Source organism: Callospermophilus lateralis, chromosome 7 (genome assembly GCF_048772815.1).
Source record: "Callospermophilus lateralis isolate mCalLat2 chromosome 7, mCalLat2.hap1, whole genome shotgun sequence".
Taxonomy (NCBI): Eukaryota; Metazoa; Chordata; class Mammalia; order Rodentia; family Sciuridae; genus Callospermophilus; species Callospermophilus lateralis.
Genome location: NC_135311.1, coordinates 137,721,866 through 137,748,414, shown reverse-complemented (window position 1 = coordinate 137,748,414; position 26,549 = coordinate 137,721,866). Strand labels below are relative to the sequence as shown.

Here is a 26,549-nt window from a genome sequence, read left to right as displayed (position 1 = left end):
CACCTCCCGGGAACCAGCCGTGCTAAAGCTCTCTGAACTCTGCTAGAAGTAACTCACACCCTGACAGCCTGGCCATCTTGCTCCCAAGTTTCTCAGGGATTCATCCCTGAAGTCCCAGGGGACCACTGAAAATAGCTGACGGGATCTGTCGCCATGTAAGGAGAACGGCCAGCCCCCACCCAGGAAGAGAGTCCATCCGCAGTGGCTCGCTGAGCTTCACACTAGCTGTTTCATGCTCTCTTTGAGACCTGTCACTGTAACAGCCACTTCTGATACCAATATGTCTAATAACCAGGATTTCTTCAAATAATAGAAATCAAGGCCAGAGAATTGGTGCTGGGTGCAATATTGTTCCCACCCCACCTCCCCCCACCACAAAAACTAATGCTCCTACAGCACCCCAAAAAGTGATCTTAGCTGGAAATAGGACCTTCATAGATGTGATTAGTTGAGAGATAAGGTCATATTGGAACAGTGTCTTTATAAAAAGAGGGACACTTGGACAGGGACAGACACAGGGAGGAGGTGGAGGCGGAGACTGGAGAGGGGCATCTATATGCCAAGGAGTGTCAAGGAGCGCCAGCAGCCGCCAGAAGCTGGAGAGAGGCCTGGTGTGGATTCTCTTTTGCTGTCTCCACAAGGGACCAGCCTGCTCACACCTGGATTCTGGGCTTTGGCCTCCAGACCGAACCTCTTGTTTGAAGTCATGGAGTTTGTGGGCAATTACTACAGCCACCCTAGGTAACCAACCCAGAGTTGAAGAATGACGGGCATCAGGGTCACAGACTCTCAGGGCGAGAATGCAGAGGGCCCTTAAAGACCCAGGACAAGGAGCTGGAAAGTACCTGGAATCCTCTCTCTCCTCCCCACCCGCTCTTTCTCTGCTCACCTGCTTCATGATTCTCTGTCTCTTTTCCTGCATCCCATCCTCTCTGATGGGCGCGAGAGGCCCCGTGGCTCGCAGCTTCCGTATTGCAGCACCCAAGTTCTAGGTCCTGAAGCGCAAAGCCTCCCTTGATTCTAATTCCCATGCCCAGGGTCAGCTGACCGCCCCTGGCCATATCAACTTGGGCAGGGTCAAGGGCGATTGAGGCAAGAGACTCTGGAGACTGCTGGTGTAGCTAGGTGGAAGCAGGGCAGGGTTCCTGGAGAAAGGAACTGGGAGGACGTGCCACAGCACGGGGCTCTTGCCATCTGCATGTGCCCAAGTCGGACCTCTGGTTGGCGGAGGTCCTGCCGTAACAGGGCTTTGGGCATGACCCTTGCTGCTTTGCCACTGTGGCTTATTTTTAAAACTGATATTTTGTTTTTCCTCTCTCTTCTCCCTCTCCCCGCCCCCAACGGTGGGGGAAGGAGGTCGATCTTCCCATCCTAGGCCGAGTTATCTGTCCTTCAGCTCATGTGCCGCAGGCATGAAAGAATCCAGGCTCAGGGCTGGCACTGGAAGATCTAAGGAACAGCTATCTCTCAAGGATACCAGTGAATTATGACCCCTGACAGGGCACAGCTGGAATGTAGCCTTAGAATCACCTCTTTAACATCCCTCTGCTCCCCCTCGCAGTTAGAATCGCAGCCTCTGGGACAGGAGGCCCCTGTGCAGCAAAGCTAAAAAACTGATTTTTCCCCTTTTTCCCAAAACTTTGTTCTCCTTCGTGGGTCAGCCTTGGGGATGAGAACCAAGCTCTTGGTATCATTCCATCCACCGACAGACCTCCCTGAGCCATCTGCACTCCCAAAAGAGGGCTTCTCCCCGGGTCAAGCCTTTCACAAGTTTGCCCATCCCTGATGAGGAGGCAGACATCTGGCCACAGCCCAGTGTGACTGCAGCCCAGGCAGATGTGACAAGTCTTGGTGGAGAGCACCAAGAGGATTCCTCCGTGATGAGGCGACAAATAAAGATTCACATTTGGGGGCGCTGGGGCTGTGGCTCAGTGGTAGAGTGCTTGCCTAGCAGGTGTGAGGCCCTGGGTTTGATTCTCAGCACCACATAAAAATAAATAAAATAAAGGCATCGTGTCCATCTATAACTAATAAAAATATTTTTTAGAAAAAGTTTCACATTTTTGCTTCTTTTTCTTCCTCTCCTTCTCCCCACCTGCCCCCACCCCCACATGTTCCCCGTCCCCCCACTGTGCTTCTTAAGGGCGTCACTGGTTTGGCCCACAGGCAGGATTGGAGGGTCAAGCTCCACGTCCTTGATGGCAACCGAGCTAAAGAAATTATCTGGAATCCTCCTGTAGAGCCTTGTCTCTTCGCCCTCATTTATTTGCGTGTTCGACCCACAGTCATATCTGTGGACTCATGGATATTATTTTTATACTTGGCGTTAAATTCAACGTTACTTGATCTCGATGCTCAAGTTGCTCCAGTTTCGGCCACTGGAGGTGTTTCCAGCCCCTCACGGTGTCCTCTGACGGGCGCCCATCTTCCTGGCGTGTTCTTTGCTCTGATTTAAACACGTCTCTACTCTGGCACCATAAGCTGCTCCAGGCTCATGGGGTCCTTTCCTGACCATCCTGGAATCGCCATTCCTCCAGGTGGTCCTGGTCCCTTTTATTGAGGAGAATTCACTAGAGAACAAGATCCAGATGCTAGGCCTGTTCTCCCGGCTACCGTTGTGCTGCTGTTTCTAGACCTTTCTACTTGACCAGGCCAAGAAATATAGGCATGCATTGCTTAACAATCAGACACATTCTGAGAACGTCCGTGGGTGACTTTGTCAACAAGTGGACATCCGTGTATGGGTGTGCGCTGGATAGCACAGCATGACCGCTCCATGTGGGCTTTTGTTTTGCAGAGCTAGGGATGGATCCTAGGTCCTCACACATGCTAGGCAAGTGCTCCACCACTGAGCTACCCTTAGCCCTTTAATTTTTTTGAGATGAGTCTCACTGTGTTGCCAGGCTGGTCTCAATTACTGGGCTCAAGTTATCCTCCTGCCTCAGCTTCTTGACACTACAAGCCTGGGTCTCGTGACTTTCTGTTTGGTGGGAGGTACTGGGGATTGAATCCAGGGGCACTTAACCACTGAGCTAAATCCTCAGTCTTTTTTATTTTCTATTCTGAGACAGAATCTTGCTAAGTTGCTTAGGCTGGGCTCCAACACCCTTCTGCCACAGCCTCCTGAGTGGCTGGGATCACAGGCTTGGCCATTGCGCCTGGCTGTACTATACTTTTATAAGACTGGATGGCAGAAGGTTTGTCTGCCTCAGCATCACCACAAACATACTGGGGGGACATGTCACGCTAAGACATCGCAATGGCTGCAAGGTCAGTGGGCGATAGGACTTTTTCAGCTCCATCATAATCTTAGGAGACCACTGATGTATGTGTTTCCATCGTTAACCAAAATGCCATCACCTGGTGCGTGGCTGTGTCTGTGTTTATACCGTGGACTTTTAAACATGTAAATCATAGCCCTTCCACTCTCCAGCTCAGCTTAGAACTTCCCTCTGCTTTCCAACCCTCTGGGGCAAACCGCAGATCCTCAGCCACCGCCCAGTTTGTACCCCGCCCTCACCAGCCCCCTCCAGCTCTTGCTGCTGCTCAGGGCCTCCTCCTTGGCCCTTCTCAGTGTGCTTCTTTGCAGCCTTACCTGTATCTTGTTTTCGTTCTTCACATTTTCTTATCCCCCTGGAGTATGAACCCCGTAAGGTGGGGTTCTCCGTGCACCCCACTCTCAGCTGTAACCAGCTCAGCTCCTGCACATTACACTGGCTAATTGTTACCAGCGTGACCACCCCAGAGTCCAGTCTCCTGACCCCAAAACTCGGCCCTCCACAATTCCTTCTTCATGCTGTGGACTAAGGAGATTCTCCCAGGAGTCTTTAGAAGGCCAACTTGTGTCACCTGGACTTGGTGCCAGGAACAGGCTGTTGATTCATCTAACTTGCACCCAACCCTGGAGACAGACAGTACTGTCCTCCTGTGACTCATGGGGAAACTCAGTCTGGAACGACCCCTAGGGTTGCACAGCTGGTAGGTGGCAGGCAGGGATTTGGACCCAGTCAGTCTGGGGTTAGCAAGCGCGTGTCTTTCAAAAGACGATAGCTGGATTTCTGTCTGGAGTCCCATTGGGATGGACACAATCCAGGGCACAATCCCCACCGGTCAGCCCTGGCCTCCAAGGCCTGTTCCCCTGAGCTTCCTCTGAGCTGTCTAGGTCATTCCGAACCCTTCTGCCCGGCCCTGGCCTGGAATCAGGTGCAGGGGCTCCACCCCCACCCCATCCAGCACCTGAAGCTCTCATCTCATTCTGCAGCCCAGTGCGCACAGCCTGGGGGTGGACACTGCAAGGACCTTGGGTGCTGCTCTGCACCTGTGTTCTTACACCGTCAAACTTTCCAGGGATGGAGTCCGACCTTGGCTTCATTTCCTAATCATCTGCTCTGCCCTTTCTTAGCCATCTCCATTGTGTGGTCCAGGGCAGCAGCTTTCTGGTGGTGTTGAAATGCCCTTGACCTCTTGAATTCACACACACACACACGCGCGCGCGAGTGTTCACACACACGCACACATGTACACACGCACACGCACACATGCAGCCTACAAGTGGACTATAACCTATGGGAGTGACACCCCATGCAATACAGTCTGATGTTTTCTATTCTGTTCTATTATTTTATTTTTTTTTAATTTATTTTAATTTTTTAAATTTTTTGCCCTGGCTGTGAATCCCAGGTTTTTATGTGTCACATGCTACCACTGAGCTATAATCTCAGCTGGCTTCCATTTTATTTTTATTTATTTACCAGGGATTGAACTCAGGGGCACTCAACCACTGAGCCACATCCCCAGCTCTATTTTGTATTTTATTTTAGAGACAGGGTCTCACTGAGTTGCTTAGGGTCTCACCACTGTTGAGTCTGGCTTTGAACTCACCACCCTCCTGCCTCGGCCTCTCAGGCCACTGGGATTCCATTTTAGTTTTAAATTCAACCCACTGAATAGATCTGTAGCACAGAAGGTGTCACAGTCTTCTGATGCTGCTGTTGAAAAATGCTGTTCTAGAGCGGAAACACCCCATTCCACCAAGCCCAAAGACCAATCTCTCATAATTAGATTAATGACTCCAAAAATCATTTGTTCTAGGGACTGAGTCTTTGTCAGGCACAGTTATAGCATTTTGTAGTATTAACCCAGTTGATCCTAGCAACAGTGGAGCATTATTATTATCATTGCCACACTATAGACATGAAAATGGGAGCAGAGAGAGATTTAGGTCCCTTGCCTGGAGTCCCACAGCACCACAACGCTCCGCAAGGCAGTGTGGTTCCAGGGAGATGCTTGCTCTCCACTGTGAAGCTTCACCACCCTTTTCTGGACAAAGCAAAAGGCTAAAGACTTACGCTTCTAAGCTGGGTGGAAGGGAAAGCAGGGCGAAGTGGACTTCCTGCCAGGCAGGGCACAAGGGGGCAGGTGTCTGTAGCCCCTCGTGAGGGAGCTGAGGAAGGGGACTGGCTCACACTTGTTCCCCTCTGTGCCCAGGTGCTCAGTGTGGCTGCCTTGAGCTAACTCTGCTTGTGGGCACGCGTGGGTGACAGTGCAAGGCTACCAGAGGTTGGGCAAGGACCCTGCTTGTGCATCTGCTGCTAGAAGCTACGGAAACCAATTGGCTTGGGAGGGGAGATGGGGGGGCGGGGCTCCAGGGACATGGAAAAGAGGCCTGGAGGCCTGGTTGAGGCCCATCTGCACTGGCCAGCCCCACCCTGTATTGACTGAGGCCTCCATACAATGGGCCGAGTACTTCCCAGCGGGACTCTTTGCAGAGAAAGGCACCCAGCCCAGGAGTAGCAATGTGGACCTTCCTAGGGTTAACCTGCCATTTTCCCCTTAGGAGAGCCATAAATTCTCCACCGCATCTAGTTCATTTTATTTACAGTTCAAAGGGAACTTGAGGTGGCTTCCTCCAATACACACATGACTACAGTTAAAAATAGAGTGAGAGAGATCAGAAACCAGAGAGAGGAAGACAGAAGGCGATTCTATCAGGAACTTGAGGAACGCTGATGACTATAATTGATCATTAAATTTAGTTTGAGCTTCCTGGCACCCCTGGCAAAGGGGAGGGGCACCCTAAGTCTCTGTGGTTAGGGTCTCAGAAAGGAAGTGTATCAGATTTTCAGGAAAATGAAACTTCTTAGGAGCTGCAGCTTGGCTGGGTAGTGAAAGGAGTGAGGATCCGGAAGAAGTCGCACGTTTGCTGACTGTGGCAAATGATTCAACCTTCCAGAAACTCAGTTTTCTTGTCCATAAGTTGGGGGGGATGAGATTTAGTGATAAGATTTACTGCTGGGCATGTGGTGCATGCCTGCAACCCCGCAACTCTGGAGGCTGAGCTGAGGCAGGAGGATCAAGTTTAAAGCCCTGTCTTGAAATAAAAATAAAAGGGATGGGGTTATAGCTCTGTGGTAGAGCACCCCTAGGTGCCATAACCAGTACTGAAAAAAAAAAAAAATCTTACTTTGCTGGGCTGCTGTAGGGGTCAGAGAGGATAATATGTGAAGCACATCTTAGTGAGTTCCCCTGGGAGCATCTCAGAAATAAAAAAGAGCATGATTAAAATTGTCAGAAAATGCATATTCCATGAAGAGTTCTTTCGGAAACTGCAAGTATCCCTCCTGTTTCAAACAAGGAAGTCTGCAAACCAAGGAGCAGTGTAAACTGCAACCTAGCCAAGCAGGGCTGGGGACTAGAGCAAGAACTCAGGACAGGCTGCTGGCTTCACCACTGCAGTGTGTCTCTGAATTGCCCCCCTTTCTCCTGACTTTTGCCAGGATCTCCTTGGTGTGGGGTGGAGACCTCTGCTGAGCCCCTGTCAAGCCCAATTGTCAGAGTCTGCAGGAGGAGGAGGGCTGTGAGCCTCAGAAGTCCAGTGAGCCCGTGGGGGAACAAGGGTCCATGCCTGCAATCCCAAGAATTCTGAAGCCAGCACCACTGGCTGGAGCTATCCGGGTCCAAGGCAGCTTGTGGATAAAAGGACTTCCTCTCCACCCCTTGGGTTCTCCCATGGGTCCACAGGAAAGGTCACGCTACTTCACTCCCAGCAGATTGAGGAGGGTGGGGTGTCTGAAGCCATGGTGTTATTAAACAATTGCCTGGCTCATGCCCCACCGCCTCCTAGAAGGATAGGAGGTCACTTTGGTAATCTTGGAGACAGGCTGCCCCCCATGTCCATGCTCTTAGGGACTTTGAGCCCCTCAGGCTCCTTTTCACCCCCGTAGTCCTCTCTTGCCCTGTTGCCTGCGTGGGCACTTGGAGGGTTCTTTGGGTGGTGAGAGCTGAGATTACTCCCTCCCCCGCCCTCCAGCTCTCTCGGGATCCCTATTAAAATTCTTCAGTGTGTGAATTTGGAGGTTTTATGGGTTCATAGTTTCTTTTGTATAGAAAGAAAACTTGTTTGGAAGCAGGGCAAGGTGCACCCGGGACGCTGCCCCTCTGGCCTCAGGCCGTGGGGCGGGCCAGGGCGCAAGCGAGGTGCTGGAGGACCTCTTGTTTTTCCTGTTGTAAGCAAAAGGAAACAAAGTGGGAAGTGGAGTGTGCGGGTTGTCAGCCGGCGGGCGGTCCCCACCGCGCCCCGCCTCCTCGCCTCAAGGCGCACTAGCGCTCAGCGCCCTCGCTCCGTGCGGCCGCCGGGCCGAGCCGCCCCAGCTCCTGCCAGCTGCGCCCGACCGGTAAGCGCGCTTCCCTGGCTGCGTCTGGGGAGGTGGGAAGAGGACAGGGACCTGGGGCTTCGGAGGCGGACAGCTGCGCTCTGGACCGCGGGGTCCGCTCGCGGGCAGGTTCCCCGAATGCACAGCTCGTGCGCCCTGACCCTGGCGTCACCCCAAGTCTCTAGAGTCGGGCAGTGGGCACCCTGAGGTTAGGCCGCGGGGACCCTGGCCGGGGCTGCACCGGGAGCACGGAGCGTCCCCTGTGCGTCTGCCGAAAGGAGCGCGCGCAGCTCCCCTGCGCCTGTACCGTGCGCTCTGACGAGCTGGCAGCAGGGTTCCGACCCGACCTAGGCGCGAGGAGACGGGAAGCGCTCGGCCGAGAATGCCGGTCTCCGAGTGCTTGTGAGCGGGACCAAGCGGCCTCTCCGACTGGAGGCGAGATTCAGGCTGCGCTCCGAGCGGTGTCGCCCAGGTGCGTCCGGATAGGCGCGGAGGACCGGGCACAACTCCCCTGCGTCCTGGCGCTGCGCTCCCTCCCAGCCTCGATGAGACAGGATCAGGGCTGGAAAGGGGCCGGGGCCGAAGGCTATGGGTTCTCCCTCCCGAGCGAGGACGCGCGGCCCCTTCCCTCTCCCCGCCCGCCCGCGCAGCTGGCCGCGTTCACGGCAGTGGCGAGTGCGAGATCAGCCACCAGATCTGCGGCTGAGCCCGGGTTACAGCGGCAAAACCGCCTCCAGCTTTGCATTTCCGGACCTTTTTTTTTTTTTTTTTTTTTTTAACACTCTTACCCGTAATTCAGTCTGAATGAGACTTAAAAAAAAAAAAATGGTTTCCTGTTTTTATTTAGGCTTCCTCCTCTGCATCTCATCCTTGAGATTGAGCAAAGGAGCGATGGGGTGACATTCCGTGGGCTGGCGGGGGTGGAGGGGACGAACAGTCGACTGCGCTTTGCCCTGGCCAGGAGATGGGCGTCAGACAACCAGGAAAAGACTGGTGGGAAAGCGCGTTTGGGAGGGAAAGAGGTGGGGATGTGATTCCCGGGGCCTGGGAGGGATCCCTGGGGCGGTCCACATACTGGGTCATCGCTCGCTGCCCTTGGGATCTGCCCAGTTTGCTAACAGCGCCTGGTGGGTTAAGCAACTTTCACTTGATTCCTGTGTCCCCAGAAGAAGGGACCTTGAACCCCACCAGATATCAGGCGGGGCTTCTTCACCGGGGATCCAGAGAAGCCCCAAACACCCTCTGGGACTTGGGGCATGGGCCTGCGTCTATGTGAAGCGGCTGTGCCTGTATTTTCCTCCCTCGGGATTTTGCAAGAGGAAGGTTCCCTGCTCCAAAGGGACTTGGAAACCCGAGACCCATTCCTCTGTTCTCTTCCAGAACAGCTGGACAGGCCCTGGTGCCTGGCTGTGCCTGGGTGTTCTCGTTAATTGAACGGTATCTTAGGGACGTTTTCTCCCCAGAGACTTGCCCTTTTATGTATGTGTTAGCAGTTAAACAACCTTAGGAGCTGAGTGATGCTGTCTCCTTTTTACAGTTGAGGAAAGGAAGGCTTGGAAAGGTTAAATAATTCACTTCTTCAGGCAATTTACAAATAATTGATCCAGAATCCTGTCTCCCAGTGGAGGAGCCCCCGAGGGCAAATAAAAGATTTGGTCCTGGTAGTTCTCTTGGTGAGGTGCTGGGGAGGCCTGGGGGTCTTCCCAGAGAATCTGCCTGGAGTTACCCCTGATGCTCCCTTGTAAAACCCACAGGGTTTGATTGATGCTCTAAGTGGGGACCAAGTTTCTTTTGATTTGTGAGTCTGTGAGCAAATACCAGGAGATAGAAATAGAGCTGTCTTCAGCTCACTCAAGAGCATACGTGCCAACCCCTCAGCAGGCAACTCCATCACTCCTAGAGTTTTGTTGCTTGACGTCAGGATTCTGTTGATCTTGGGGAGTGGACTACCTGCCACATTCTGGGTTGTTTCTCTGTGGTGCTTCCACAAACTCCTCTGCCTAATGGAAGACACCCTGGGGTGCAGAGGGGGAGTGTTCTTACCAGGCATTGCTTGCTCTAGAGACCACCCAGCTTCGTGCCTTCTGAGCTCCTCTCTCTCCCACACCCACTACTGGAGTTCCAGAAGGAGACCACTGGCCACACTGCAAACATAGATGTTCCTGGAACTCGGGTTTCAGCTCCAGAGGCACACTGATCTCCCCCTCTACAGGACAAACTGCATTTCTGCAGCTCAGTCCATGCCAAGGAAGAACTCAAAAACATGAGAGGGCACTAAGCTGTGGACTTCAAGCAAGAGAGCTTTATGGACTCTAGAGTGTTGGCCCCCAGAGTGTTTACCCATCTCTGGAGCCAGGGGTTGTGCTAAGGGAGACAGGCAGGCAGGGGGGGTACCAGTCCCTGAGGGGCTCACGGGACACAACACTCTAGCAGCCTCCAGACCCAGCTGGGTTTTGTGCCTAGCACTGTTGCCTGCAGGGAGTTAGGGGGTGGGAGTGAGGTTGAGGGGTCAGTTCCTGCTTCACCTTGTTTTTCTTCAATTTCACAGTTAAAGGGAGAAGTGAATGTGCAGCTCATGAGGCAATTCCCCTTTGGCTGGCTTATTTTGCTTAGAGAACAGTTCCCTCCCTCCCTGAGGCCAGCTGCTCTGTGGGTCTGATGGTGGAGCTCAGGGCCCCAGCAAATGTTTCCTTAATGTGAGACCTTAGAAAAGCTCTATCAGCCAGGAGGGACACTTCCTCTATTCCCCCAGTGGACCAGAGGGATGGTCCACAAGGCCAGTGGAAATCCACCTAACAGCCAACCCAGAGGATGGCAGGGGACGGCTTGTTTAGCAGGGAACAAACCATTATCTTTGTGCTGCTGATAGATCCTAAGAACAGCCAGCCTGCACGCCTCCCTTCTCTTCTTGTAGTTCACGCTAAAACCCAATGGTCATTCATGTGGCTGCTGGAAATCCCCCGCCATCATATCAGAAACGCTGCTGGTTTCAAGGTGGGGAAGAAGCAAAACAAAACAATAAAAACCTGTGACCCTTCCTCTTCATTCTTTGCAGCCCAACTCTGTGCTTTCTGCAGGACACCCCAAAATATGGTCCACTCTACCCTCCCTGAGGGCCGGCACAGTCCCTGGGGCAGTTACGTTTCCCTTTCCTGCTGCACCTTCTTTCTGCGGCTGCATGAGAACCCTCCTCCCTCTCCTAAGTAACACCCTCAGCACCTGCCTCTGCCGGGCTGCTCCTGGAAATGGGTGCTTTCCAAGGTCACCTGCTTTCTGAGCACAAGGAGAGTTGTGGAAGCCCTGGGTGTGGCAGTTCCAAAGTGGTGTTTCAGGTTTGCTCACACCCGGGGAAATGGCTTCCACTGGGGAAAATGCACAGAGGGTGGCAGGAGAAGCCAGAGGGGGAGCAGCCTGCCTGGGATTCAGGTCCTGGAGGGACGCTGCACTCATTTCTCAGAACAAATGATCACACATTTTGTGGCTTAAAACAACAGAGATGTCCTCTCTGATGGTTCTGGAGATCAGAAGTTTGAAATCAAAGTGTCATCAGGAACCCGCTCTAGGGGTCAGGGTTAGGGAGCGACGGGAGCATCTAGGGTCAGGGGCTCTAGGGTCAGGGTTAGGGAGCGACGGGAGCATCCTTCCTGTCTCCCCCAGCTTCTGGTGGCCCTGGGTGGTCCTTGGCCTGTGCTTCACTCCATCTCTGTCTCTGTCCTCACTTAGCCTCGTCTTGGTGTCTGGGTCTCTTCTTGTGTCCCTCATAAGGACACTTGTCCTTGGGTTTGGGGCTCACTTGGATAATCCAGGAGGAATCATCTCAAAATCCTCAGCTTAATTGCATCTCCAAAGACCCTTTTCCCACACGATTATGTTTCCAAATAGTGCACAGGTCCCGTGGGTTAAGATAGGGAGACGCGAGGGTGGGGACACCCATCGGCCCCTAGGGATAGAGGGATGTGCTTCTTTCTGCATTTTCTGAGGAAGGTACTGAGTGTCTCTGCCTGCCTCTCCCTGCCTCTGCCCTGTCCTGACCCTGGGTGACCTTGAACCAGAATTTCAGTCCCCCTGTGGAAGCACTGCCCGGAGCCTTCTGCCTTCTTCCCATTCCCCAGCTCTGTGAACAGGCAGGCACCACCCAGGTCAGCTCTGCCAACTGCAGCCCTCCTCCAGCCCCCTGGGGCCCCCGCAGCCACCAGACTGCTCTTCCTTCTCCGCGGCCACCTTGGTTTCCCCAGCCCCTTCTCTGTGCAGGGCTGCTTCCCAGCCCAGGGTCACCCACCCTGTCTGAGGCCACAGGGCCCCCACATTTTGGGCTGTTCTCTGCTGCACAGCTCCAGGAGAGGTGGGGGCAGGGCCCAGTTCTGCGGCTGTGCCTTGGGAAGTAATTGACTCACTGAACCCGGAAGTAGTTGACTCACTGAACCAGAGGCTTTCATGGGGAGGGCCTGGTGGTGCTTAGAGGTTTGGGGCTCCCCACTCCCATCGTTGAAGCTTGTAGGAGAGAAGCATGAGGACATGGGGAACCTGAATGGGGTGAGAGGGGGCTCCAGGGCTCTCTGAGGTGCTGCCTCCATCTTCTGCCTCCACCCACAGGGACAACTGCTCAAGTCTGGTTGTAAAACTTGGGATGAACAGTTTCTTACCGGCAGGGAAGCAAAGTCAGAGCCCTGTTAGTGAAACTTGGAGACATCATTGATGTAGGGGTGGGGGTCACGGGGGCATTGCCACATGGTGTTTGGAGCCAGGACTGGGATTTCTGGGAAATTGACCCAGGGTCACTTGATCACTGAGCCACCTCCCCAGCCCTTTTTTAAATTTTCGAGACAGAGCCTCACTAAATTGCTGGGGCTGGCCTTGAACTTGTGATCCTCCTGCCTCAGCCTCCTGAGCTGCTGGGATTAGGGGTGTGGGCCCTGCGCCCGGCTGGCAATTCTGCGGGGCAGCTAGGCGCGTGCTTTTGAGTTGGTTTTCTTCATTTGTCATTGCCTTTCCACACTGGTTCACACCTAGCCACCCTGTCTTGGTGTGTTGTAAAGGTCCCAGAGCAGGGGTGCCATCGTCCCCTCCAGCATCCCCTTTGAGGGAGGTTTGTCTTGCTTCCAGATGCACACACACCACCACTCCCCAAACACTGTAATTGATATTTTCAGGCATGTGGCCTTTCCCGTATCCAGGAATTATTGCATCAAAGTCATCAAACGTGTTTATGGCTCTTGGAGCTGAGTGGGTTTCCAGAAAGCCTGCGCCAATTTATCCCAGTGACATACAACAGTTTCACAACACCCTTGTCGGCCTGGAATAACACTGAAGGAAATGTTTTGCTAATAGTCCTAAAAGGTAGTAATTTCAAGCACATCTCTTTGATTGCTAATGAGGTTAAATAGCTTTCTTTCTGGTCATGAGCTGGGTGGCGTTGGCTGCCATGTAATGGGGTTGTTAAACCCTGGAGTTGATGGATTCAGGGTTGAACCGGAGCCCTTCAACTTCCTCGCTGTGTGACTTGAGGGGATTACTTAAGTCCGGATCCTCCATTTCTTTGTAAAATGAAGCGGATGGGACTTGTTCCTAGGTTTGTCTTGTGCATTTAATGAGATACATTAGATAATGTTAACATCGCCCAGCGTGCCGTCCATACCCAGTGCTGAGTGTTCTTGACGTTATCGTTATTTTCACTCTCAAGATACATTGTGCTTTAACAAGGAGGACTGGCTTACAAGTAAGCCAAAGGGATTTGGACTTAAGCATAGGGATCAACATTTCTGCCTTGGATGTAGATGATCCTGGACGAGGAGCTGGCTGACTCTTCTGTCCAAATGCAGTGTGTCCTTGGCTGTCTGGCTAGACCTGCTGTGAGCATCCCCGGAGCAAGCAAATGATCCCATGTCCGGGTGATGCGCACCTCACAGAGCGGATGGGGAAGGGCTGTGATGGGCCTTCGGGAATCCCAAGGCCCTCATGAAGCCGTTTTTCCAGGACCCTGGTTCTCTGGCCATAGCATGGAAATGGGAGACAAGACTACTAGGTTGTTGTTGTTGTTTTTTCCAGAATTCATCATAGGGGCTGTTCCACTGTTGACATCCACATGCTCCTTCCTGCAGTTTGGGAAACTGAGGCAGCCCCATGGATGTCACAGGGATGTCATTTCCAGGGGCGGGACCTAGAGCGTCAGCGGCAGTCTGGGTGGCGGCCCTTGATGGCAGCTCCTGGAGCCCCTGAGGGTAAAGTGCTCTCTGCTTCCATCTCCAGTGGGCCTCAGCCGGCCTCAGTGGGGAGCCCCGGCCGGGCAGGCCTTTGCTCCTCCAGCCGACCTGCTGTTGAGAAGCAAGCTGATGAAACCAGGATCTTGGCCACAAATCAACTATCTTATGAGAAATTTCTTCTAGAGGAAAACAAAAATACACAAAAAATACACCAGTTCCCCAACTTTCCTCCTTACCTGTCCATCTCAAAAAAATTCCACGAGAAATGTTTCTCGTGGGCTGGGGCTACTGCTCAGTTGGTATAGTTTGCTTGCTTTGCGTGCACAAGGGCCTGGGCTTGATCCCCAGCACCAAAAAGAAAAGAAAAAAAAAAATGTGTTCAGAGCCAATGGAAGGTTGAGCTCGAAGACCACGCCTCCTGTCTCTGCTGGTTCCTGAGGCAGGAGCAAAGCACCGGGGCATGAGTCTTTTTTCCCTGCGTGTGGTGGGACGAATATTTGAATAATACGACTCATCTGCTGTCATTTGGAAACCAGCGTTGAAGTGTGGCCTACTTTTAAATTAAGCACAGCACATCTCATGCTTGGCAGTTGCCTAAGATGTGCTGGCTTCCTATGCCCAGCAGTGCTGTTGGAGAAAATGAATGGAAGGTGGCTTAATGTTAGCATCACAAACAAGAGCTTTAGAATTAGACAGATGGTTCATGTCTTGGCTCTGACACTTAAAGCACATGTGACTTTGATGAACTGCATAAGCCAGCAGGCTGGCATCTGAAGACTGGGATGATGATATCTTTCATTGAATTGTCATGCAGATCAAACGTAATAAAAAAACTAGTAGTGGGTTATGGCCATTCAAAAGTTACAATTTTGCCATTGGGTGAATGAATCTTTGAGGCCCATGATGTGGGACATAAAAGATATCTGTGTTATAAGTCGTTGAAGTTTGCAGGGCATGTTAAATTAGTCAGCTTCCCATTACTGTAACAAAATACCTGAGATGATCAACTTGAAAACAGGAAAGGTTTATTTTAGTTCACAGGCTTAGAGGTTTCAGCCCATGACTGGTTGGCTCCCTTGTTTTTTGGTCTAAGACAGGGAACATGTGGTAGATAAGCTGTTCTTGTGATGGACAGGATATAGGGGGAAAAAAAGAGATGGGATTCTTACTACCGCCTTCTTGAGCCTAAGACCTCCCACGAGGCCCCACCTCTTAAGGTTCCACCACCTCCCAATAGCACCAGGGGCTAAGGGCAACCCTTCAACCTGCAGGCCTCTGGGGACATTCCATATCCAAACCATAGGTGGTAGGTTGTTCATCCATTATCTCATTCTCTCGTTCCAGGGATGACTCATTCAGAATGCACAGGGCATATGTCAATGGAGAGTAATTTGCTTTGTTCTTTATCAGTCTATTTTGAGGGTGTAGTTTTTTCAGCTTTTTCTAGCCGTTTGGTGTTTGAAGGTGCTTTGGACATCAGAGTAGTCTGTTAGAGATAAGATCTCATCCAGGCCTTTCTCCCCTCGGCTAGTGGCAAGAGCAGTCCCCAGACCAACTCTCAGGGCCTGGACTGGACAGTGAGAGCAGCTCACATACCAGGCATGGTGGCACACACCTCTAATCAGGAGGATCACAAGTCCGAGGCCAGCCTCAGCAATTTAGCAAGGCCCTCAGCAATTTAGTGAGACCAATGTCAAAAAAAAAAAAAAAAAAAAAATGCTGGGGATGTAGCTCAGGGGTAGCACACTCCAAAGTTCAATTCCTGGGACAAAACAAAAACAAAACAGCTCACTAGTGAGGTGGGCCATCCGCTGACCTTGACCACAGAAGTGGAATGTGGGCTGACCCTGTGAGCCACAACAGCGAGTCACTGTTCCTGGGAGGGTGAGTGGCTCCAGAGGCAGCCACTCCAGGACCCCCTTGCTGTGGGTTTTGGGGAAGTAGCTGGGAGATGGCAGGCAGCTGGCAGTAACCTTGACCCAAAGGACCATTCTTCTCCAACTTTCCCACCCCCTCCCCTGGCCAGAGGAGTTGGGATGCATAAGATGTCTGCAACGTCCCACCCCGGCCATGACCTTGCTTTGAAGCTTCAAGGTCTATTTTTAACACTAACATCAATTTTACACTCTATTCCATGATACATGCATGTTTATTTTACTATAAAGAATATTTCCCCCTAACTCTTGTGTCAAATCGATGCTCTGGGAAGATGTTTATGTTTTTTTCTGTGGCTTCCGCTACTCCCAGCACAGAGACTCCAACCTTAGTTTGAAAATAGTGTGAAGAAGGATCAGACAGAATTGTGACCAGAAATGCCCAGTTCAGCAGGAGCCCTTATGTCTTAGGTGACTCGTAGGCTGGCTAACTCCAGCTTGGGTCTAGACGGAGCATCCAGAAACGGCTACACCTCGAATCGAAGCCTTTTCTCTTAACTTGGAGCTTGTCTGTGCACGGGAGCCTCAGCTGCAGCTTTGGTTTGAGTTGCAGTAGGCTCCTCTACATTTTTTAATTCTCCACAGTCTTTGCAGTTGTCTTGCCCAGTCAGGTGACCTTCGACCCCACCTCTTTCCCAGTCCCATTCAACAGAAAGTCTGAGCGGGTTCTCTTCCTCTGGTTTGTAGAACATTTGCCTTCATCGTCATGGAAAGAGCTCTTGCTCCTCACGCCCGAGTTCCAGGCACTGGTGTAAGAATTGCAGGATGTGATTACTAAGGTGAGCAGTGGTGTCAGCCTGGAGCAGACTCAGCAAACTCATGCAGAGAACCCAAGGGAGCCCCAAGTGGCACCATGTGGAACTTATGGGTCAGAAGGGTTATTTGTTTTTGTTTTTTTTTTTTTTTTGGTACCGGGAATTGAACACAGGGGCACTTGACCACTGAGCCCCTTCCCCAGCTCCTTTTTGTATTTTATTAGAGACAGGGCCTCACTGAGTTGCTTACTGCCTCACTAAGTTGCTGAGGCTGGCTTTGAACTCATGATCCTCCTGCCTCAGCCTCCCGAGCTGTTGGGATTACAGACGTATGCCCTGCACCCAGCTAATAGGAATATTATTTCCTAGGAAATAAGTTTCTTCTGCAATATTATGTTAATAAAATAGGTATTACTTGTTTTGTTTTGTTTTTAAAAGATCCACTTGCCCTAGGGTTTGTTGGAAGTCTGCCTTGAAGTTCTTTTCCACCTTGACCATCGCTACCTCTTAAGTAAGATATTGTATGAGTTTACCCTGTGCTGTTTAAATCTTTTTTTTTTTTTTTTTGCATTACTTGGGGATTGAGCCTAAGGGAAGCTCTACCACTGATCTACATCTTTAGCCCTTTGTATTTTTTATTTTGAGGTAGAATCTCCCTAAATTGCCAAGACCGGCCTGGAACTTGCAATCCTCTTTCCTCAGCCTCTAGAGTAGCTGCGATTACAGGCGTGCACCTCCACACATGGCTTAAATCCTTTTCTTTGTCCTAAATTTACAAACTTCTTTTTAAAGGCTTTCGGCAAAGACCAACTTCCTGTGTCATTTGGTGACTCTCCACTGTAGAACGACCTCATTTACAAGAGACCATCCTTAGGGACAGCCGCAGCCTCTGGTTTGGGCCCCCTCTTCTTTGTGAAGGGCCTTGGCTTGGGCTCCTGGAAACGCGTTCCTGTGGGAATGAGCTCTGTGGACCTTGTTTAGAGTGGATGGACTCTTCCTAGGGGATGAGAAGTCGGGACTGTGTCCAGGCCCCACCTCTGGGGCGCCCAGCGGCTTGAGACTAGGCAGGGTGTCCCTGTGAGATTAGCAAGCAAACTCCCTTTGTCCAAGTGGACCCGGTGGGTGCTGAGCCAGCCACATCACCTGTTTATCTGTGTGGCTTTCTCTCTGACCCCAGTCAGCTGACCTTAGACCCCGTCCTCTTTCCCAGGCACCTGGAACTTTCCTCCACTCCAGTGACAGGGAGATTCCCCAGGCCTGCAGGTGGTCCACCTCCCTGGATGCCACTGCCCCTCCTGACTCCTCTCCTTCTTCCTTTTTTAGAATAACAAACTTTATTAAGATGTAATCCACATACCGTGCGATTCATTTATCGCACACCGTTTGTTGGTTTGGGTGTAGTCAGGATTGTGCAGCTGTCGCCAGAATCCATTTTGGAACATTTCCACCCCTCCAGAAAGAACCCCTGCACCAGTAGCCGTCTCCCCTCATTTCCTCCCCATCCCGCAGCCCCTGGCCATCCCCTCCGTCTCTATGGACATGAGTCTTCTGGACTGTAGGTGGTTTTTGTGACTTTTTGCTCTTTCTTCCTGAGCATGCTGCCTCTTCCTTGGGGATCTGACTCCTACAATTACCAGAAGGGTTGTTTGCCGTGAGCATTTATTCACTCACAAGTATGGAAGTCTATTGTGCTGCAACAAATCACCCCAGGACAAAGCTGCTGAAACAACAAGATGCATTGTCTCATGTATTATCTCTGTGGGTCAGGAATTTGGGAGCAGTCTGCAGGGTCGGGTTCTGGCCCAGGACCTCTCACAGTGAGCTGGGAATACAGGTATCTAGGACTGGGGGCACCTGCCAAGGTGTCATCGGCAGGCTTCAGTGGCTGTGGGCCAGAGGTACCAGTCCTCCTTGTGGAGCTGTTTGAGTGTCCCTACAGCATGGCTGTGGGCTTATGCAGAGCCAGAGATGAGCTCGAGAGCCACAGATCCCAAGACCAGAGCCCCATGGTCTTTCCTGACCTAATTTTGAAGGTGACACACCATCATGCTGCCATTGTCTTTTGGTCACACAGACCAGTCTTGCTACACAAAGGAGTGACTCTCAGAAGGTGCAAAACTAGATACAGTTTCACACACAGAACTTGTCCTAGTGACACTCAGCCAGTTTGTTCTTGGGACTGCTTGGGACTTTTGAATCGGCTATGAGCTGTCTGGCGTCTGTTGCTGGGTTAAGCGTCTAGCCAACCCCCTCTGTGTTTGCAGTCAGGAAGTTTCCTGTGTTTCCCACGTGGACAGATAGGACCCTGCGTCTGGTTCCACAGATCTGCCCACTTCTGCTCCTCTAGTCTTGGTGGATGACTTCTCCGGGTGTTTGTGGGCTTTATTTACATTTCTATGGAATTGATGAGACAGTTTTTGGATTTTCTTTCATTTATGTTATCAAGAACAACTGTCACTCAGCACAGGCCCAGGATCCATGGGATGTCTGGCACTTCCCACACACTTCCCGGGTCACTGTGATCTTGTGAAATAGATATTGGGTCTTTCTCTTCGTTTCCTAGGATACGACTCCTAAAATCCTTGGAATCTTCCAAGTAATCCATGTCTCTTTGGATGCTAATGAGTTGACTGGTGGCTGGCAGCCCCTAGGTAGCTTCAGGATGGGCCTGCTCATCAGAAAGACCGAGGTGAGATTGGAGATTTGGGACTTTCAGTCCAGCCCTCAAACTCTAGGGAGGAAAAGGGAGCAATGATCTGACCATCGTGCCTATGTAATGAAGATCTCATTAAACCCCAAAGAACCAGCTTCAGAGAGCTTCTGGGTGGCAGAGCACAAAGAGGTGGTACCCAGAGAGGCGCAGGAGCTCCGTGCAGGGCGTGTCCTGGGCATCTCCTCATGTGATGTTCGTCCTCAACCTTTGTTACGGCTTTATTAGGAGCAATCGGATGTAAATAGCCTCTCCTGAGTTCTGTAGCTGATCTAGCAAATTGGTTGAACCCAAGGAGGGGGTCACATTGCAAGTGGGGACTATCTTGTGTGACTGAGCCTTAACCTGTGGGATCTGACACCATCTTTGGCAGATAAGGCCAGAGTTGAAGTGGAGGGTGCCCTGTTGGTGTCTGCTGCAGGACTGGTTGGTGTTTAGGCTCAAGTGGGGAACCCACGGGACCTCCGGGGTCAGAGGTGTGCTTGTTAGCATGACGTGTGGGAAACTGAGTCTGTCTCCTCTAAACTCAGTCACCTTTGGGATGGGTCCCATCATCCAAAGCCAGAGCCACATTCTTTCCTAAACAGTCCATGAGACTGTCTTGAGGGGCAGAATAGGGTCTCACATATCTTGCCTTAAAACCTGAGCCTCGGTCCTCTCAGCAACCGGGGTAGGAGGAGCAGTCTTAAGGGGTGGTTGAAGGGGGCTTATTACTACTCTGCCACTTGCTGGGTAGCTTTTGGTAAGTCTTCAGCCTTGGTCTCCTGACAAAGACAATCATAGCTACCTGGTAGGGTTGTTTTGGTGGTTTAATTAGGTAATCAATGTTCCAGGTATCTGTTGCTGTACAACAAGCCTTCTCCAGCTTAGGGGTGTAAAGCAGCATGTTTTATTATGCTCAGGTTCTGCAGTCCAGGAATTCACCAGAGCCCAGCAGGATGGCCTGGTTGTGCTTGGTGATGTCTTGGATCCACTGGGAAGACCCTCAGAGGGTTGGAGATTACTTGAACAGCTGCAGCTGGAATCATCTGGAGGTCTCCTCCCTCCGTCGGGGACTGGGGTGAGGATGAAGAAAGGCTGGGCTCAGGTGGACTGCCAACCCTAGGGCCTACACCTGGCATTTCTTTCTGACTCGTTTGGGCTTCATCATGGTGGCTTTGGGTCGGTTAGGCTCTACGTCAGCACAGAGCTCCAGGAGGAGCATTCCTGGAACCCAGGAGGAAGCTGCCTGGCTTTCAGGACCTAAGCTCTCAGGTCACTTAGCACCACTGCTGCCATAACTTTTTTGGGCAAGGCAATCACAAGCTCCCCCGGATTTAAGGAGAAGGAACATAGATGTCACCTGCCAACAGGAGGAGTGTTCCGGAATTTGCTGGCAGATTTAAAAACCTTTACCATAAATATAAAGCATCCGGTACAATCACGGCCGCAGAGTGTCAGAACAGGTTAGCTGCTGCTGTTGGTTGCCATGGTTCTAATACCTGCATTAGCCAGCTTACTAGCACTACGACGGACACCGGAGACCACCGACTTATAAAGAAAAGGTTGATTTTGGCTCATGGCTTTGGAGGTCTCTGTCAGGATCCACTGGCCCCGTTGCTCTGGGGCCCGAGAGGCAGACATCATGGCAGAACAGATGCTCACCTCACCGGCAGGAAGCCAGTGGGAAGGGAGGGGGCTGGGGTGCCACAGTCCCCCTCCAGGGCTCACCCCCAGTGGCCTAGGACTCCCTCGAGGCCCCATCTCTTAAGGTTTCCACACCTCCCAATGGGGCCAGGCTGGGCAGCAGGCCTTTGGTGCCTGGGCCTGAGGATCAGGACGAAGCAGCACCTCTCAGGACCTCTGTCTCAGGTCAGCACGTGGGAATTACTGCTGTGCATCTCGCTGTGTGGCTCAGGCAAATCACCTGTCCCCTGAGTGACCTTTAAGTACAGCTCTGTGACTGTACTTAAGTTAATGTTGCCAGATTCATTCTATTTTAGTTGTAGTCAGACCCAATACCTTTATTTTATTTATTTATTTATTTTATGTGGTGCTGAGGATCGAACCTAGCGCCTCCTACGGGCTAGGTGAGTGCTACCTAGCGCCTCGCATGGGCTAGGCAAGTGCTCTACCACTGAGCCACAATCCCAGCCCCTATTTACCTTCTTCTAACTTGGACACATTTGCTAGCATTTTTCCCAGTCATTAGTTTGATTTTCTGGCCCTCAGCGGTTTCTCAAACACACCTAGAGGTTTTACAAGGAGATTCTAGAAAATCCCTTTCAGGTACCCTGAGGCATCTTTCATAAGCTTGGAGACTGACTCATGTTATACCTACTTATTTCCTTATTCTAATTTTTTCCTAGTAAGTATTCGCCATTGGCCTTTTTCATGATGGTGAATGTCTTTTCATCCACAACTGATGTAAGGATGTCAGGATCACATACTTGAATCAGGACCCTGAAACTGGCAGAAACGGAGACAGGTGCAGCACATCTGGACGGCCCTGGCCAGGTGCTGCTAGAAGCTCCCCACTCATGTGCCATCTGGCTGATCCTGGCTTCTACCTTCCCGGGCCAGCCCGCTGTGCTGGTGACCCTTTCTGAGTAACCTTTTTTACAGACAGGAGACAGAGCCCTGCAGAGCTTAGGAAACTGCCTGCAATCCGGGTCTAATTCCAGAGTCACACTCTTGTCACCATGCATGCTGTTTTGGTTGACCCAGGAAAGAACGAGCACAGTCATTTTTTTTGTTGTTGTTGTTTCCGAATTCCTGCTCTAGGTCACAAATTCTGATAGCATCAGTTAAGACAGACTTTTGGTCTGGCTTGGGGAATTGACAAAAAAAAAAAAAAAAAAAAGGTTTTATTTCAATTAACTTTGTTTTTTTAACTACAGTTGAGCCACTTTTTGAGTTAACTGGAGAGCAAGAACTCAAAGATTAATGAAAATATGTGTGGGTGGCAGGGGAGCAGAGCCTCCTATAATTAGGCTCCCTCATCCTTATGCTTTGAGAATACAAACATCAAGGGAGCCCTGGACACGGTGGCGTGCACCTCTAGTCCCAGTTACTCAGAGACCCAGGCAGAAGCACTTGAGCCCAGAAGTCTGAGGCCAGAAAGGGCAACATGGGAAGACCCTGTCCCCAATAAAACAAACAAAACAAATTCAAGGTAATAAAGGGGTAGGGAGTTTGTGTGAATCAATATGGAAGCTCTCTTTTCACTTCTAGGAGGATTTTGATAAGCTCTTCTATTTTCCTAATAGAATTAAAACCAAAATTTTGAACTGGTTATTGTTGGTTGCATCTATTTTTTTTTTCCCTGACTTTAGCTTTCCTGGTCTTGTCTCCAACTCAGCAGTGCTGTATGTGACGGTACCCAGGAATGTGAATGCCAATTTGAGAAGGAAGAGGGAAGCAGAATTCCAACAGGGCTGTGGCTGGATATCTGAGGGTGGCTGAGAGAGGCTGAGATTGCATCAGGGCAAGGTGACCTGGCAAATGAACTCCTTGAGTGGAAAGGGACTCAAATGGAAAGGAAACAGGAGCCTCTGCCTTAGGCTTGGGAACTTAGAGGATTGACTCCTTTTGGCAGTAGCAAGCAGAGGGGCAGAAGTCTAATTTCTTTAATTACTCTGATTTTTTAACAGGAGTGAAACACATTTATTTAATGACTACACTGATTTATTTACCCCCTCACATGGTTTTAGAAAGGACTTAAAGTACAGGAGCCATGATCAGGGAATCGGGAGACTATAGTCTTTCCTCTCTCTCCACCACCAACTAATGTGACCTTGGGCCAGCCAGGTCCCCGGGCGTCTGTTTCCTTTGTGTCAGAGCGAATACTGACTCTGCCCACCAGGCACTGCCTAGAGACTTCCCGTGTACCTTATTATGCCATTTAATTCTCCTCCAAGTTATTATGGTCTGTATCTTTCCAGAATTTTTGCCCAGTTCCAGCACATCTTCATGATTAATATGGACCTCTGTCTTTTTGTCGTTTTTGCCATTTCAAAGATTCTCGGATTTTCCTCTCGGCTCCGGAGAAACTGTGCCTGATATCTCCAATTTGCACCCGAGTCAGGTCATTGGGTCCAATTCTGAGGGGGACCTGGTCGTTGAGTCTGGCTTTCACTCAGATCTGTGTTGAAGAAAAAAAAAGGAAGTCTCCCACCGGGGGGACCACTGAAGAACCGGGCCCCTGGGGAGGAGGGCTCCCTCACGTGGAGAACGAGGGGTTGAGCGGCCGTCGGTGTCGTCTGCAGTGGAAAATTTCTTTGCGGTTGGAGAGTGTTTAGATACGCGCCTCTGCAACCAGGTGCCTGTCACAGAACTCTTCCTAGTCGGCCCGCGGGTCTCAGGTCCGGCTGTAATTACCCGTAACTTCTCCTCCTAGGAAACCCGGGCGCTATCGGTACCGCGCGACCCGCAGGGGACTCGTCAGCGGGCTGAGCTGCCATCTGAGCTTCCGGCGCTGCAGGATTGGCTCCCAGGCCCCCGCCCGAGGAGTGACGGGGAGGGGCTGGCAGCGCGGGGCGGGGCCCGGGGGCGGTCCCCACCCGGTGACTCGGGCTCCGCCCACAGTGCCCGGCGCGGCCAGCCTCGCGCTCCGAGGGAGGGCCGGTGAGGCTGTGTGGAGCGCGGAGCGCGGAGCCCGTGGTCTGCGTCCGAGCGTGTGACAGTGGCTCTAAGCAGTAGAAGAGGGTATTCTTGAGTGTTTGTAACATCTAGAGATGGCATGGGGGGGTATCTTTTCCTGCCCCTCGGTCCTGTCTCCTCCTGGGCCACCCAAACACCGGGACCCCTGGGGTAGCTCCTGGGTGGCGGAGTGGAGGGGCCACGCAGTGGCCGCGGAAAGCGCCTGGCCGGGGCTGCGCGCCCTGGAGGGCAGCTCCCAGATCCCGCCGCCTAGTTCTCTCATCTCGGACGTCTTGGGTACTCCCAGAGCTTCGGACGGCTTTTCCCCTTGCTGTCTTCACTCGCACGAGGGATGCTCCTGGGGCTTGTTCACTGGGGTGGCCCCGCCGCGCCCTGGGCGCCTCACCAACAGCAGTTAGCACCGCCAAGGAGCGTTCCTCGAACTCTCGCCCCCTGGGTGGGGGGTTCTAGGCCCCGCCGGTCCACCTCCACTGCACAAAGGCTTAAGTCTAGGTCTGTGGACCCGAGGCAACATGGTAGGGCGACTTGAGTCGCTGCAGAGCGACAAGTTTATGGGTTCTAGGGGGTTCCAGGGCTGTTTTGCCGCTGAGAGGCTGGCCTTGCGGATTGGGTCAGGATGTGAGTGTGGACGCGAGAATAGGAGTCCTTCACCTTCGCTCATGAATTTCCTCATTTGCCGTCGGGGGAGAGCCGTGCCCACCTGCCGCGCAGGTGCCTGGGTAAAACCGGAACGCTGGGCAGAAGGCTGGGGCAAGGATCGCCACGCTGTTCCCGCGCCAGCGACCTGCCAGCGCGCACCCAGCTCTTTGTTCTGAATTGATTTGTTAGTGAAAGCCCTGGCCAAACCCACTTATTTTCTAAATCCGACAATACAGGGGAACCCCCGAGGCTGGATTTCAGCCCAGAACCAGGGCTGGACAGCCGTGCAGCGACCCCGGCTCCCGATCTGTGACCCGGTGTGTACTCCGCCCTTTCTGGTGGGGGCCGGGGAGCAGAGGCGCTTGGCAGATGGCCAGCCCTCACTCACTTTGCAAAGGCACCTGCTATCTGCGGGTTTTAAGGCTTTAAGACCGAGACCAGGACCATCGTGCGCGGAGTCCCCGTCCTGCGGCTGCTCCGGATCTTGGGGCTCGAGGGAAGAACCCCGAAGGCCCGGCCCTGAGCATCCCGGGTCTCGCCAGGCTTTCTGGCTGCGTTTGCTCGGCGCTTCGCCTTGCTGGGGGTGTGAGCATCTGCGGCTGGTGCCCGCGGCGCGGCCGGCTCTGGCCCCGCCCCGGCCCTGGGGCCCCGCCCCGGCCAGGGCTCCGCCCCACGGGGCCCGCCCGCGCCCGCCCCCTGTCCAGCCCCGCCCCGGGCCGCGCCCCTCCGCCGATGCCCCGCTCGCCCGCACCTCGCGCCGCGGGCCTGCCCTCAGGCCCTGCGGTCTCCGCGCCGCCACCGGAGGCTGGCGCCCTCCGGTCACTCCGGGACCCGCCCGCCGTGTCCCCTGGGCAACCGTCTCCAGGGAGACCGAGCCCCACCCCTGGCACCGACACCCGGTACGAAGCCCACCTGTGAGGGCGTCTGCGGGGTCCCAGCGCCCCCCTCCAGCAGTGCCCCGCCCCATCCAGCGCCGGGCTTTGTCGGCCTGGGGCGGGGTGAACCGGAGGCCATGGGGGTCCGCGGTGTGGGGGCTGGGGGAGGCGGGCGCATCCCGGGGTGGACAGGACCCCACTGAGGAGGCCGGCGAGGCGGGGGGTCGCGCCCGCGCTGCGATTCTCTGGCGGGGCCGTGCGGTGCTCTCTCCTCTCCTAGTCCGGTCACGTCCTTTTGTGCCGACCTGAGGATGGAATCCCCCGTATCTCGGCTGCCGCCCTTGATGGGATGAGCGGGGTCCTCCGCGGACCGCAGACCAGGACGCGCCTGTTTGGGACCAGCTGTTTACTTGCCAGGGACCGGGCAGTTCTGTGCGCGTCCTCCCCTCCCCCTGCCCCCGTTCCGGACTCAGCATCCTCCGCTCGGTACCTCCCTGGCGTAGCCTACCGAGCTTTGCCCTTGAACCCAGAGGGGTTAGAGAAGGGCAAGTCCAGAAGTCGGGGCCAGCTCCCTCCCAGGACGCGCCTTCTCCCTGGCCGCCCTCGTGTGAATTCTGGCCTGGCCTCTCATTTCCTGACCTGAATTCCTGAGGATAAATTCTTTCCTTGCCTCCTTCACTTACTCTTCCTCCTCGCGGCTCCATCACGCGTTTTGCTTTGTCCTTCCTGTTTTGAAAGCGCTTTCCCGTGATCCCTCTCATTTCCCTGGGCCCGTTCTTCTGTGTCTTGGTATCTCCAACATTGCCCTGTCTTTTTATCCATCAGCAGCGGGAGTCGTTTGTTCCTTAGCCCTTAGCACGGGCCTCCAATCCTCCCCTGGCAGTGTCTTGGGAAGTCCTGGCTATCCTCCCTGAAGGCGAGGGAAGGGACCATCCCCACCCACCTTCCTGGGCTCTTGCAGCAGGGTCCCCAGAGCATCCTTCCAGGAACTGGGCTGGCAGCCCAGAAGGCTCTGCTTGGCCCTTGGGAAATGTGTTGGTATAGCACGCGCCTTTTCCAGTGGGTTCCTGAGGCACTGCTCTCAGCTCATTGAGAAGCCAGTGGTTCCGATTTTTCTGCTCTTCAGGCCCCCTCCCAGCCCAC

At 52.9% G+C, this 26,549-nt stretch overlaps 1 protein-coding gene across 3 annotated transcripts in view; it reads left to right on the top strand.

The window, feature by feature from the left end:
* Window positions 1-7,604: 7,604 nt before the first annotated feature.
* Window positions 7,605-26,549, top strand: part of Pik3cd (phosphatidylinositol-4,5-bisphosphate 3-kinase catalytic subunit delta) — a 46,474-nt gene continuing 27,529 nt past the window's right edge. For 2 of the 3 annotated variants that reach the window (XM_076863384.2, XM_076863380.2), the window contains exon 1: window positions 7,605-7,673. The gene's annotated coding sequence lies outside the window, so the exon portion shown is untranslated. Of the gene's footprint in view, window positions 7,674-25,289; window positions 25,431-26,549 lie in introns of those variants that run through there. The other variant, XM_076863382.2, reaches the window with a different exon arrangement.